Below are 10271 nucleotides of genomic sequence, written 5' to 3' on the forward strand. Positions count from 1 at the left end.
CAAATAGTAGTGTCGAAACGAGTCAATTCACTGTTTGATTTGTTAAGCAGTACTCTCTAACTGCATATTTAATTATTTATGTTTGGTAGGAAGAGTTTATATCTATATATATATGTAAAGCTCACTTGAGTTTTTACATTAATTACATATTGTGGTTATCATTTAATGATTCTTCTTAATATTGCTACTTTTATATTTTTTATCAAGTAATTATTGATTATAATAGAGTAATTTTTCTAATTAAATACATATATGATAATAAATAAATTAAATATATTAAAAATAAATTAATAAAATTAGAAGGTATATTTAAAATATTATGCATATCATATTTTTTATAAAAAATAAAAGAATAACTCAAATAAATTCATTTTTCAAAATAGTTTAATTTTGAAATTTTTGGTTGATAATAATTATAATTTATATTAAAAATATGTTTTTTGGTAATAATATTTAATATGATTTTTACATAAATATGGACATATTGCACTAACTTTCCCTGAGGTTTATTATTGTTGCACTCACCTATAATAGGAAAAAAAAGTAGTATACAATAAAGTGTTTAATGAACTTCCTAAATGCAATTATATTTGGTATACTTAAAATTTTTCTTAATTGATAAAAAATAAAAAATATTCTTAACCAACTTCCACTTATTTTTATCTTTATATTCATAGTAGACAAGCTTATGAAGTTTTTTAACTAAGTCTTTACAATTTTTGTTAGTTTTTTAGCCACATGTATCATCTACTGAGGAAACCATGTTCTACTCGAGTGTAATTAAAGTACAGTTCTTAATGATCGAACCTTAGGGATTAAAGAGTTAATTTTAACCACTATGATAGATATACATCAGATAGAACGATTTGTGTTTGTAAATTGCACTTATAAAGTTTTTTCAATTTTTTACTATCTTCAAAATTGTAAAAAGTTTATATTGAATAAGATAAATTATTATCTATCATCGAATGATAGCTCAAGTGGCAAGAGCTAGAGGACATGTGTGTAGGGTGGGGGAGGTCAAAATATCAATCCATGAAGGGTGCAATATATATTTCTGATGTACCAAAAAGATAAACTATTATCTTAATTCATTTATCAACAAATTAAATTAAAAAATATAATTTCTTACAAACTGCATATTAACTAATTAAATGCTTATTAAACAATAAATAATATAATTTTTTAAATGCATCACTAAAAATATTTTTCATAATTAAACATTTTCTATACCATTGTTCCCATAAAAATTCAATTGCAGACATTGCTTTCAAGGTGAAAACATGCATAAAAGTAAGAGAGAAACATCATTTTGCACAAAACACAAACTAAGTTATTCAACTCTAATTATATATTTCCCTCCTTTTACTTATTATAGAGAGTGTACTATTATGAAAACATATGATCACGAAATGAATTGAAAATTAATTTTAGTAAGCAACATAAAATATTTTTTAATATACTAAAAAATTAGTTTACAATAAATATTTTATTAAACTTTATCAATGTAATTACATTTTATATATTTATCTTATTTTTAATTATCTACTACACAATACATTTAATATATTATTACATATACGAAGATAAATTTAACATATAACTTAAAAAAAAACCGTGCAACGCACGAGTTTAATTTCTAGTGATAATGAATATGATGAGTGGATTATTGAAGTATTTTTAATTTCAAATTTAAGTATGTCATGCTAAAGTGATGGATTATAGTTGCATCACACGACAATACCTTTTTTCACTGTTGGTGGAAGTAGCTAACCAAATTTATAGTCAGTTGTTTTAATAAATTCATTAGTAAAGTAATTTAGAAGTTGTACGTAACACTTTTCTTTTTCTCTTCTTCACGGTGAGTTTTTTTTTTTATAGGAAAATGTTAGTAGTTAGTAGTTAGTTGTTAGTAATTACAAATGCTCCTCCTTAGGGTTCGAACCCTGGACCTCCATCTTCAACACCTATTTCTTCACGGTCAGTTGTACGTAACACTCTCTAGATTACGATCAAAGAGTGGTTTTAAAATTTGTATACTCTCCTCTTTCTCTTTATTACGATCAGTTGTACGTAGCATTCTCTGGAGTATGATTAAAGAAGGGTCTTTAAAAATTTGTACACTGTATGATGCAAGAAAGATACAGACTTTTACCTTGAATGTAGTGTATAAAGGAAGTTTTTGGTAATGTTTGTTGTATTTTTTTTCTGCATAGAAAAATTAACGTTTGTTGTATTAAACGAACATGTATTTATTTATTCTTTTTTACTAAATAAATTATCCAGTTTACATATTGAAAATATTTACCATTAAACAACATAATTAACATGTAAGATGCATACTGTCACATTTTCTTCAGAAAAATAAAAGATACATACTATTACAATTTAAATGAATTTAAGTTAATTCATTCATATATAAAAAAACTGAACAACTTAAAATTCCCGTGCAACGCACGGGTCATCACACTAGTTATGTTTGAAAGAGAAAACTAATTACAATGTGCTATAAATATGAAGTGTGTGAATCATAACTTAAGCAGTAATTTAAGTTTAAGCATCTGGAAATATAACTAATTTATTGGTAGTGTTAGAGTCTCACATTGGTTAGAGATGTGGCTAATCAAGCACTTATAAATGGTAGTGCAAACCTCAACTCTTGAGCTAGCTTTTGGGTTGAGTTAGACCTCTCTAATTCTAATATGGTATTAGAGTCTATCCTAGATCCATTTGTTGACTTCCCATATTTGGATCACTCGTTTCATTCCACGCTCCAGATGTCTAACCCTGGGCGTGAGAGAGTGTGTTAGAGTCTCACATTGGTTAGAGATATGACCAATCAAACATTTATAAATGGTAGTGCAAACCTCAACTCTTGAGCTAGCTTTTGGATTGAGTTAGATCTCTCTAATTCTAATAGGTAGGAAAAGTTTTATATTACATAGAAAACCTACTCATCTTGAAATGAATCAGAGAGGATACCTATGATTTTAAAAAAAGAACATATATGCTATGATTAATATACCCCATGCCCAAGTTGCTTCTCTTTGCTCTATTGGACTACTTCCGGTTCCACTTTCCATTTAGTTGTAATTGACAAAGCAGAAGAAATATCTGACAGCAATACTTGATTGGATTTGGTGGCCCAATTTTCTATCTTCAAAGAGAGAGTAAAGAATGGCAATGTTATAATTACTGTTGCCGAAGGTACAGTGATTTGGAGTTTCAACAGCTCAAAGCAATGCGACATCCTAATCTTATTTTGCAAACAACTTCTGTAACTCATTTTTACTTTGTGTTTCTTTCTCCATCATTGTTTATATTTTTATGACATTATTTATTATATTTTTCATTTCTCATTATTTTCCTATATTTTCTGTGGATGTATGGAGTGTGAAGATTATATTCTCATAAAAAATGCATTTTTTTTCTTCATAAATTGATTATTGATCAATCCCTGCGCAACCATATTTCTCGTGTAAGTTTTGCTGCTTTTTGGACCAAAATAGTTGGTACCAATAACTTATTGCTTTCTTTGGAGGTGTACAGAATGTAAAGTAAAAATAAAAAAATGAAAGAAGAAAAAATATGATTCTTTTTCTAAAGAAACAATATGCACGCGGGTTTTTTTTAAAAGCAAAGAAATATATTGAACGAAAGTATAAGGGGTACTTCAACCCGGCCACCAAAATTAATCAGAATCAACGATGAACCAATGTGTCCATTTGTTCTCAAAAGGCAATTAACTCAATATTGACTTGGATAGTCAGAAGTCTTACAATTAAGTAGTCATTATATTGGTTGGTCGAGACGGTCAAAAGCGGAATTTTTCTTGCCCAACAATCAATTGAGCGGACATAAGCTAACACACTCATAAGATAATTGCAAGTTTTCCTAAGCGTAGTCATTATCTTAGAGTTCATCTTTGCCAATAATTGTAAACACATTTAAATAATATGTAAGCTAGTCAAATAACTCTTTTAAGCTAACTTTTTTCTTTTTAGATAATTTCATGAATGGGTCTATATTTAAAAATAACTAAAATTAATTTAAATTTTATTACTTAGCCTATTTTATTGTTTTGAAGATAGCCTATATTCTAAATAAAATTATGCAACTAACCAATTGGTTTTCACTTAGTTGTGACACGTGATAACTAAGAAAAAATAACTAAATTAAAAGTATGATTATTTTAAAAGTAATGTATATTTAAATTATTATATAAGTAGATACATAATTTTTAAATAATAGGAGATAAAAATATTAAATTAGTTTATTACTATTAATAAATCAATATTTGTAAGTGAGTAGTCTATTTTATTATTTATGAATAATAATTTTATTTATTTTTTATTTTAGTTAAATTAATAATTTTTATTTATTAATTAATATTATTATAAATTATGTAGTATTGAAATAAATTAATTTGGAGTTAGGAGGCTTAAAGAAAATATATAACTGATATCATATCCTATTCTATCCTAACTCCCACTTAGGATAACTTTTACACTTAATCGACAGGGAAATGATATGATAGGATATGAGCAGTGTTATAAAACTCGGCTCGGACCGGCCGGTTCGACCGGTCCGACCGGGAACCGGACACCTGACCGGTTCGAGTTACACATCGGATCGGCCATGCAATTGACCCAGTGGGAACCGGAACAACTCGGCCGGTTCAGACAAAAAATCGATGACTCGGGTTTGAAAGGTTGGACCGGCAAGTCACGTTTTGAACCAAGAAAAAAATCTTCTCCCCGTTTTTTTGGTGCCACCCAACCCAATTACATCATCAGATCAATGAACAAAAGAAGTTACAGGGAAGAATCCCAGAAATAAGAAAAAGGAAGAAACAAGAACAACCCAGTAGCAAACATAGGACGCAAAACAGAGTAGATCCTTCGTTCAATGCTCTTGCCAAGATCGTTAGAATGCCTCAATAACAAAGCCATCTTCATATCTGTGTAAAACCAAAAATGAAAAACCAGATCTAAATGAAAGGCTGCGCACAAAGTTTCTTTTATAGTTAGGGTTTCACACTTTCACCTTATTAGTTACTAGAATCAGGGAAATGGGCCGTATGTTTTTTTTTTATTATACACACTAAGTGGTTTTTGCTATTTGCTTCTATTATCTAAGTATTTGGGTCACCGTTTTATTCTTTTATTCTTTTCAACTGAATATGTAGATCTTTGACCAAAAAATAAACTGAATATGTAGACATTAGAGCAAATCAAAAGAGTTAATTTCTTAAATACATGTTTCAGATCTAATTCGTTGGTGTTGGTTTTTAATAAATCATATAATAAGTTAAGTTTAAAGATTATATGCCATATACAATTTTTTTTCTCACTTGTTAAATATTGTTTGGTTATATTATGAAATTAATTTTTTTAGTAGACACCGAGTCAAGCGGTTCAACCATCGACTCACTGGTTGAACCAATGACCCATTGACCCAGTCCCCTCACCGAGTCGATCACCGGTCCGAGTTTAATAACACTGGATATGAGACATAATAGTGTTATCATATCTTGTTGGTGCAACAAACAACAAATAACAATATAATAGGATATAATTACTATCTTGTCATATTTATCCACTCGTGACACCAAAAGAGCCCTTAGATAACTAAAAAAACGATTCTATTGTATAGTGCGGTGGCTCAGTGGCTTTAACTTGTAAGACCATCTCAAATGGTTTCAACATTCAACACCTTCAACACTCCACTTTTTCTCTTCCCAACACTCCACATCACTTTCTCTCTCCAGTTCAACACTTCATTCAACTTTTACCCACTCCAATGGTTTTTCATTCAACACCTTACCCCCTACCCCACCACTTTTTTTATTTCATATTTTGATTTAATTTTATATTTTTCTTTTTATGATTTCATAAAATTAAAATTTTCGATAAAAATTAAATTAAATAAACTATTATCATTTTAATTTAATTGTTGGGATCCATTTCAAAGCAAAGGGGATAATAGAAAGATAATAAGATGATGGAAAACTTGATTTTTTTTTCTGTATCCAAATCAAACGAACAAAGTCTCTATTTATAGAGAAAAAAAAATCATGAATTTTGGTAAAAAAATTATATTCTTAAATTTTTTTTTTTGAATGAAATAATTGAGTTGGAAAGATTAGGATAAACGAAAATCGCCCGGACTAATCAAACAACGCCACGTGTCCCACTGCAGGTTTCAACTGTATTTAATTTTTTTAACTCCTCTCTCCCCCTTTCAACTTTCAACACTTATTTTAAATACCATTACACACATTTCAACATTAAACACACCTCTTTCAACATCATTGTAGATGGTCAAGAGTGAATGATTTTGGGACTATGATCACGACTAGATCACCAAACAGAGACCGGCCATACCGTTCCACTGTGACAAATTATTCAACATTACTGTGACATGGACTCAAAATGGCACCTTTGTCTATACTGGTTCAATTATGATTAAAATATGTTGTGCTGGTTGGTGAAATACCATTAGGTGGATGAGCTAGCTGTATCCAATGTCCCAATCAACGTTGTTGAGCTAATATATATCTGTGAACAATAATTAATCCAAATTTTTCTTATACGCATTTAATTTATATATGTAACTTATCCAATCCAGTGTCGAGTGGTTAATACAAGGTTGGAAGGTCAATGCAGCTTAAAAAAATCATGGAAGCTTAGATTGTAGGTTAAAGCAAAATACCAAACCTAACCATCATCTTTTTGTTGTAATTAAGTCATCCACATCTGAGATATGCCCATGATTTTGGTCTTTAATTTACTTGTAAATGAGTTTAAATCCGTTACCTTAGTTTGCTAGATTCAAATTGGTAGTGTTTGTATCACATCATTAGCATTTGTCCCGACGGCTCGAATTATTATAGTGAATAATATTGTTTTAGACGTTCTAAATGACTCATAACTATATGAAAATTGTACTTAATATAAGTGAGACTTATTTTATCTAATAGTCAGGCGAGCAAACTCAGTGACACAACCAAAAACATCAAGACTGCCCAAGTGTGACCATTAACTCATAAGTCGTTCATAATAGTTTCACTAAAGGTAAATGCTTCAATTGAATCTCATATTAAACTCTAAACATTACTCATATTGTTTATTGAAGGCTTTGAGTCACTCTTTAATATAGGAGCTGATTTGGGCGTCAAATTATTTTTTACGAGAACATATCCCACTGTGCTCCACCGCAGACAACCCTATATGTCATTATCCAGTTTGCATCCAAACACTTGAATCAGAGGTATTCATAGAGCTATTTTTGAAAGAACGACATCCTTTTGAATTCCTTGTTAAGTTTCGTATTAATAAATTTTCAACATATCACCTGCTTTGAGTAATCGGGTTAACTGATCTCATCATCCCACCAAAACACGAAGAACAAGAACCCTTGTTCACGTTACTCCAACAATAGATATATGAATGGAGGAAAAGACAGTTCATTTGGTGTGAAAAAAGGAAAAGGAGAAAAAGGCAAGAATAAATGAATGAGGAGGAATGTCACTTTTGAGTTTTCACTTTTAGTTGTTTCCAACAATGAAAGGACTATGCCAATCTTTTAGAATTTATTTATTTTTATATTGAGTTGAGTAAAATGAAAGTTGTAGCATAGAAATGAGGTTTGTTAAAAGTGATTGTGTTTGGTTTGAAGAGATCCAAACCAAATATTTGATTAAAGTAGTAAATCTCTACCACATTTTAAGTTTGAAATAATTTTGTTAGCTCCCAAATTATAATGTTATTTATCACTACTTCTACCATTACTTCCTTTTTTTAATGATTTTATATTTAAATAAAATTTCATTTTATTCTCTTTAATATCTACATGTGTCGGTCGTAGTAGTAAAAAGTTGTTGTTTGAATCTTTAGGTTGAAAGTTTGGTTTTTAGGGCCACACTCTCTTGGAAATACCTTTAGCTTTCACTAATTTGAAATAATTTATTGTTTTGGAGGAGGATCTGATCGTCTCAACTCAAATCGCTACCTTATTCCTTAACAACTAGCGAGTCCCTTGTCATGACTCGCGCTCGCCCCAGACTCTATGATTGAGAGTGTTTGTGCCACTTTCTCCTGTCTCATCACGAGCCTTTCACTCTAGCCCTGGTGTAGATGCCGAGCTTGAGATTGCGCGCGACATGTATGCACTCGTTTGAGTCCTCCAATCTCTGCCACCTGTAGAAAATCTAGTGGTTGATATTAAGAGCTACTTCAGGCACTCATTACTCCATCCGAGTTCGCAAACAAAGACGGACATAAGACAAGTAAAAGAGGAACAACCTCAGTTACTCACTCTCATTCCACACTTAGCTAAAATTATCTCTCTCAAATCGCGGTATAATTTTAAAAAATAGATGTTTTTTGGTATATTAAATTCCTCTCATAATTTCAATCCGAATTTATATTAAACTTAATTCTATTAGACTCAAAGACAAATTTATTAAATTCAGTTTTTACAAAGTTTAAAATAAATGGATCAATACATAAAAGTTTTGCATTCAGAACACCTACTTTTTGGTACAAATATGAGAATTTAAAGTAAATAAATATACGCATTATATAAGCTGAAAATAAAAAATAAAACATTTTATAGTTTCACGTGTGGGGTTCATATTGAAAAAAACTTTTATCATTGCTGACGATTAAGCTGCCAAGCTTATGGATAAGGAATCAAATTATGTATGAAATACTCAACTTATATTCATCATTATTATCGTACAAGATTGATATATTTCAACGTGAATTTAAATAGTGACTAGAGATATAAATATTCATATGCAATCGAAATGGTACAACTTTTTCTTCTCAATGGGACATAGTATCGGTGTGTTATAATGACATTGATAACAATCTAAAGATGGGGTCAACACCTTAATAAATGGATCACGGGCCCTTATAAGTGATGTATATTATTATACACATTTTACAAGAGATAATCATTACAAATTATCCAGCTCAAGAGTTAAAACTTAAAAGAGTTGATAGGCATTTTTTATTTAATTTATATGCAATCGGAAGGATTGATCATCCACCTCCTTCACCCAGCTCATATGTTCTCTAACTCTAATCACTCGAGCTATCATTCAAAAACTGTTTTTATTATAATAACTCGTATTTCAATATATTAAATCTAATGGAGGAACATCAGATTTTGAGAAAGAAAATCAACATGCAAGAGGGGAAATCTTCCACCTTATAAAGAAAGAGTTACTCTTTTTGTGTTAATGTTTTTTTTATTACAAGAGGAAAGAGCTTTTCATATTAATGTGTGTATACGGAATGATGTACAATAACTACACTTAAATAAGATTACAAGAGGTCGATTTCACCTCTGCCAGTGCTACCTCCGACAGTTCTGCCTCTATCTCCCTCAACAGCTTTCTCTTGCAATTCGTTTGGCTTATTCAAAAGCTGCCCTCTCCCTCCTAAGAGTTACCGGTTCCTCCCTTTAGCTATCGCTGAAGTTACGATGTTGGTTGCACATGTTGCAACTTTGAAGAATAATGTTCATTTCACACCTCTCTTAGAGTGGAAAGAGATGGAAGGTAGAGAGATAAGAAGAAAATGAAAAATAAGAGAAAGAAAATATGATATGTGATAAATAATAAGATGTGAGAGATAAAAATAAAAATGAGTGGGAATGAAGTGTTTTAAAAATGAAGTGTTTTTTATAGGAAAATGTTAGTGGTTAGTAATTACAAATGCCTCTCCTCATGGTACGAACCCCGGACCTCAATCTCCAACACCTATTTCTACCATTAGCTCAACCAAGTGAGCTACTTTTCCCACCTTAAAAATGAGGTGTGCATATATCATTGTTGTTTTGGAGGATTTAAATAGCTTTTGGGATTTTGTTTTATCTATGTTATAGCTGTTTAAAATTTAAATTGTAGTGAGCATGCTTGTATAATATACTTCTCTAACTAATCTCTGTAGAGTAATGATAAATATATATTTTTTAAATCAGTAATGATATATATACATATTTCACTTTTTCCTCCATCCCATTTTTATATATTTCTCTTTCTACGTTTTTCTGCACAAATTATATCACTCTTTTCTCTCATTTCTTTTTTCTGTATCTAAGATGGGGAAGGAATTTAATTGTCTAACATAATTTATTCTTTTTCCTTCTCTGTGCATTGTGCAATGTAGTATCACTTTATTGGGATTTTAGTTCCTGTGCCACTGAGGTTTAATCCAATTATATTTATGATATAATTGAAACCAATTATTATGGATGAA

This window comes from Lotus japonicus, chromosome 5, assembly GCF_012489685.1.
Source record: "Lotus japonicus ecotype B-129 chromosome 5, LjGifu_v1.2".
NCBI classification, from domain to species: Eukaryota; Viridiplantae; Streptophyta; class Magnoliopsida; order Fabales; family Fabaceae; genus Lotus; species Lotus japonicus.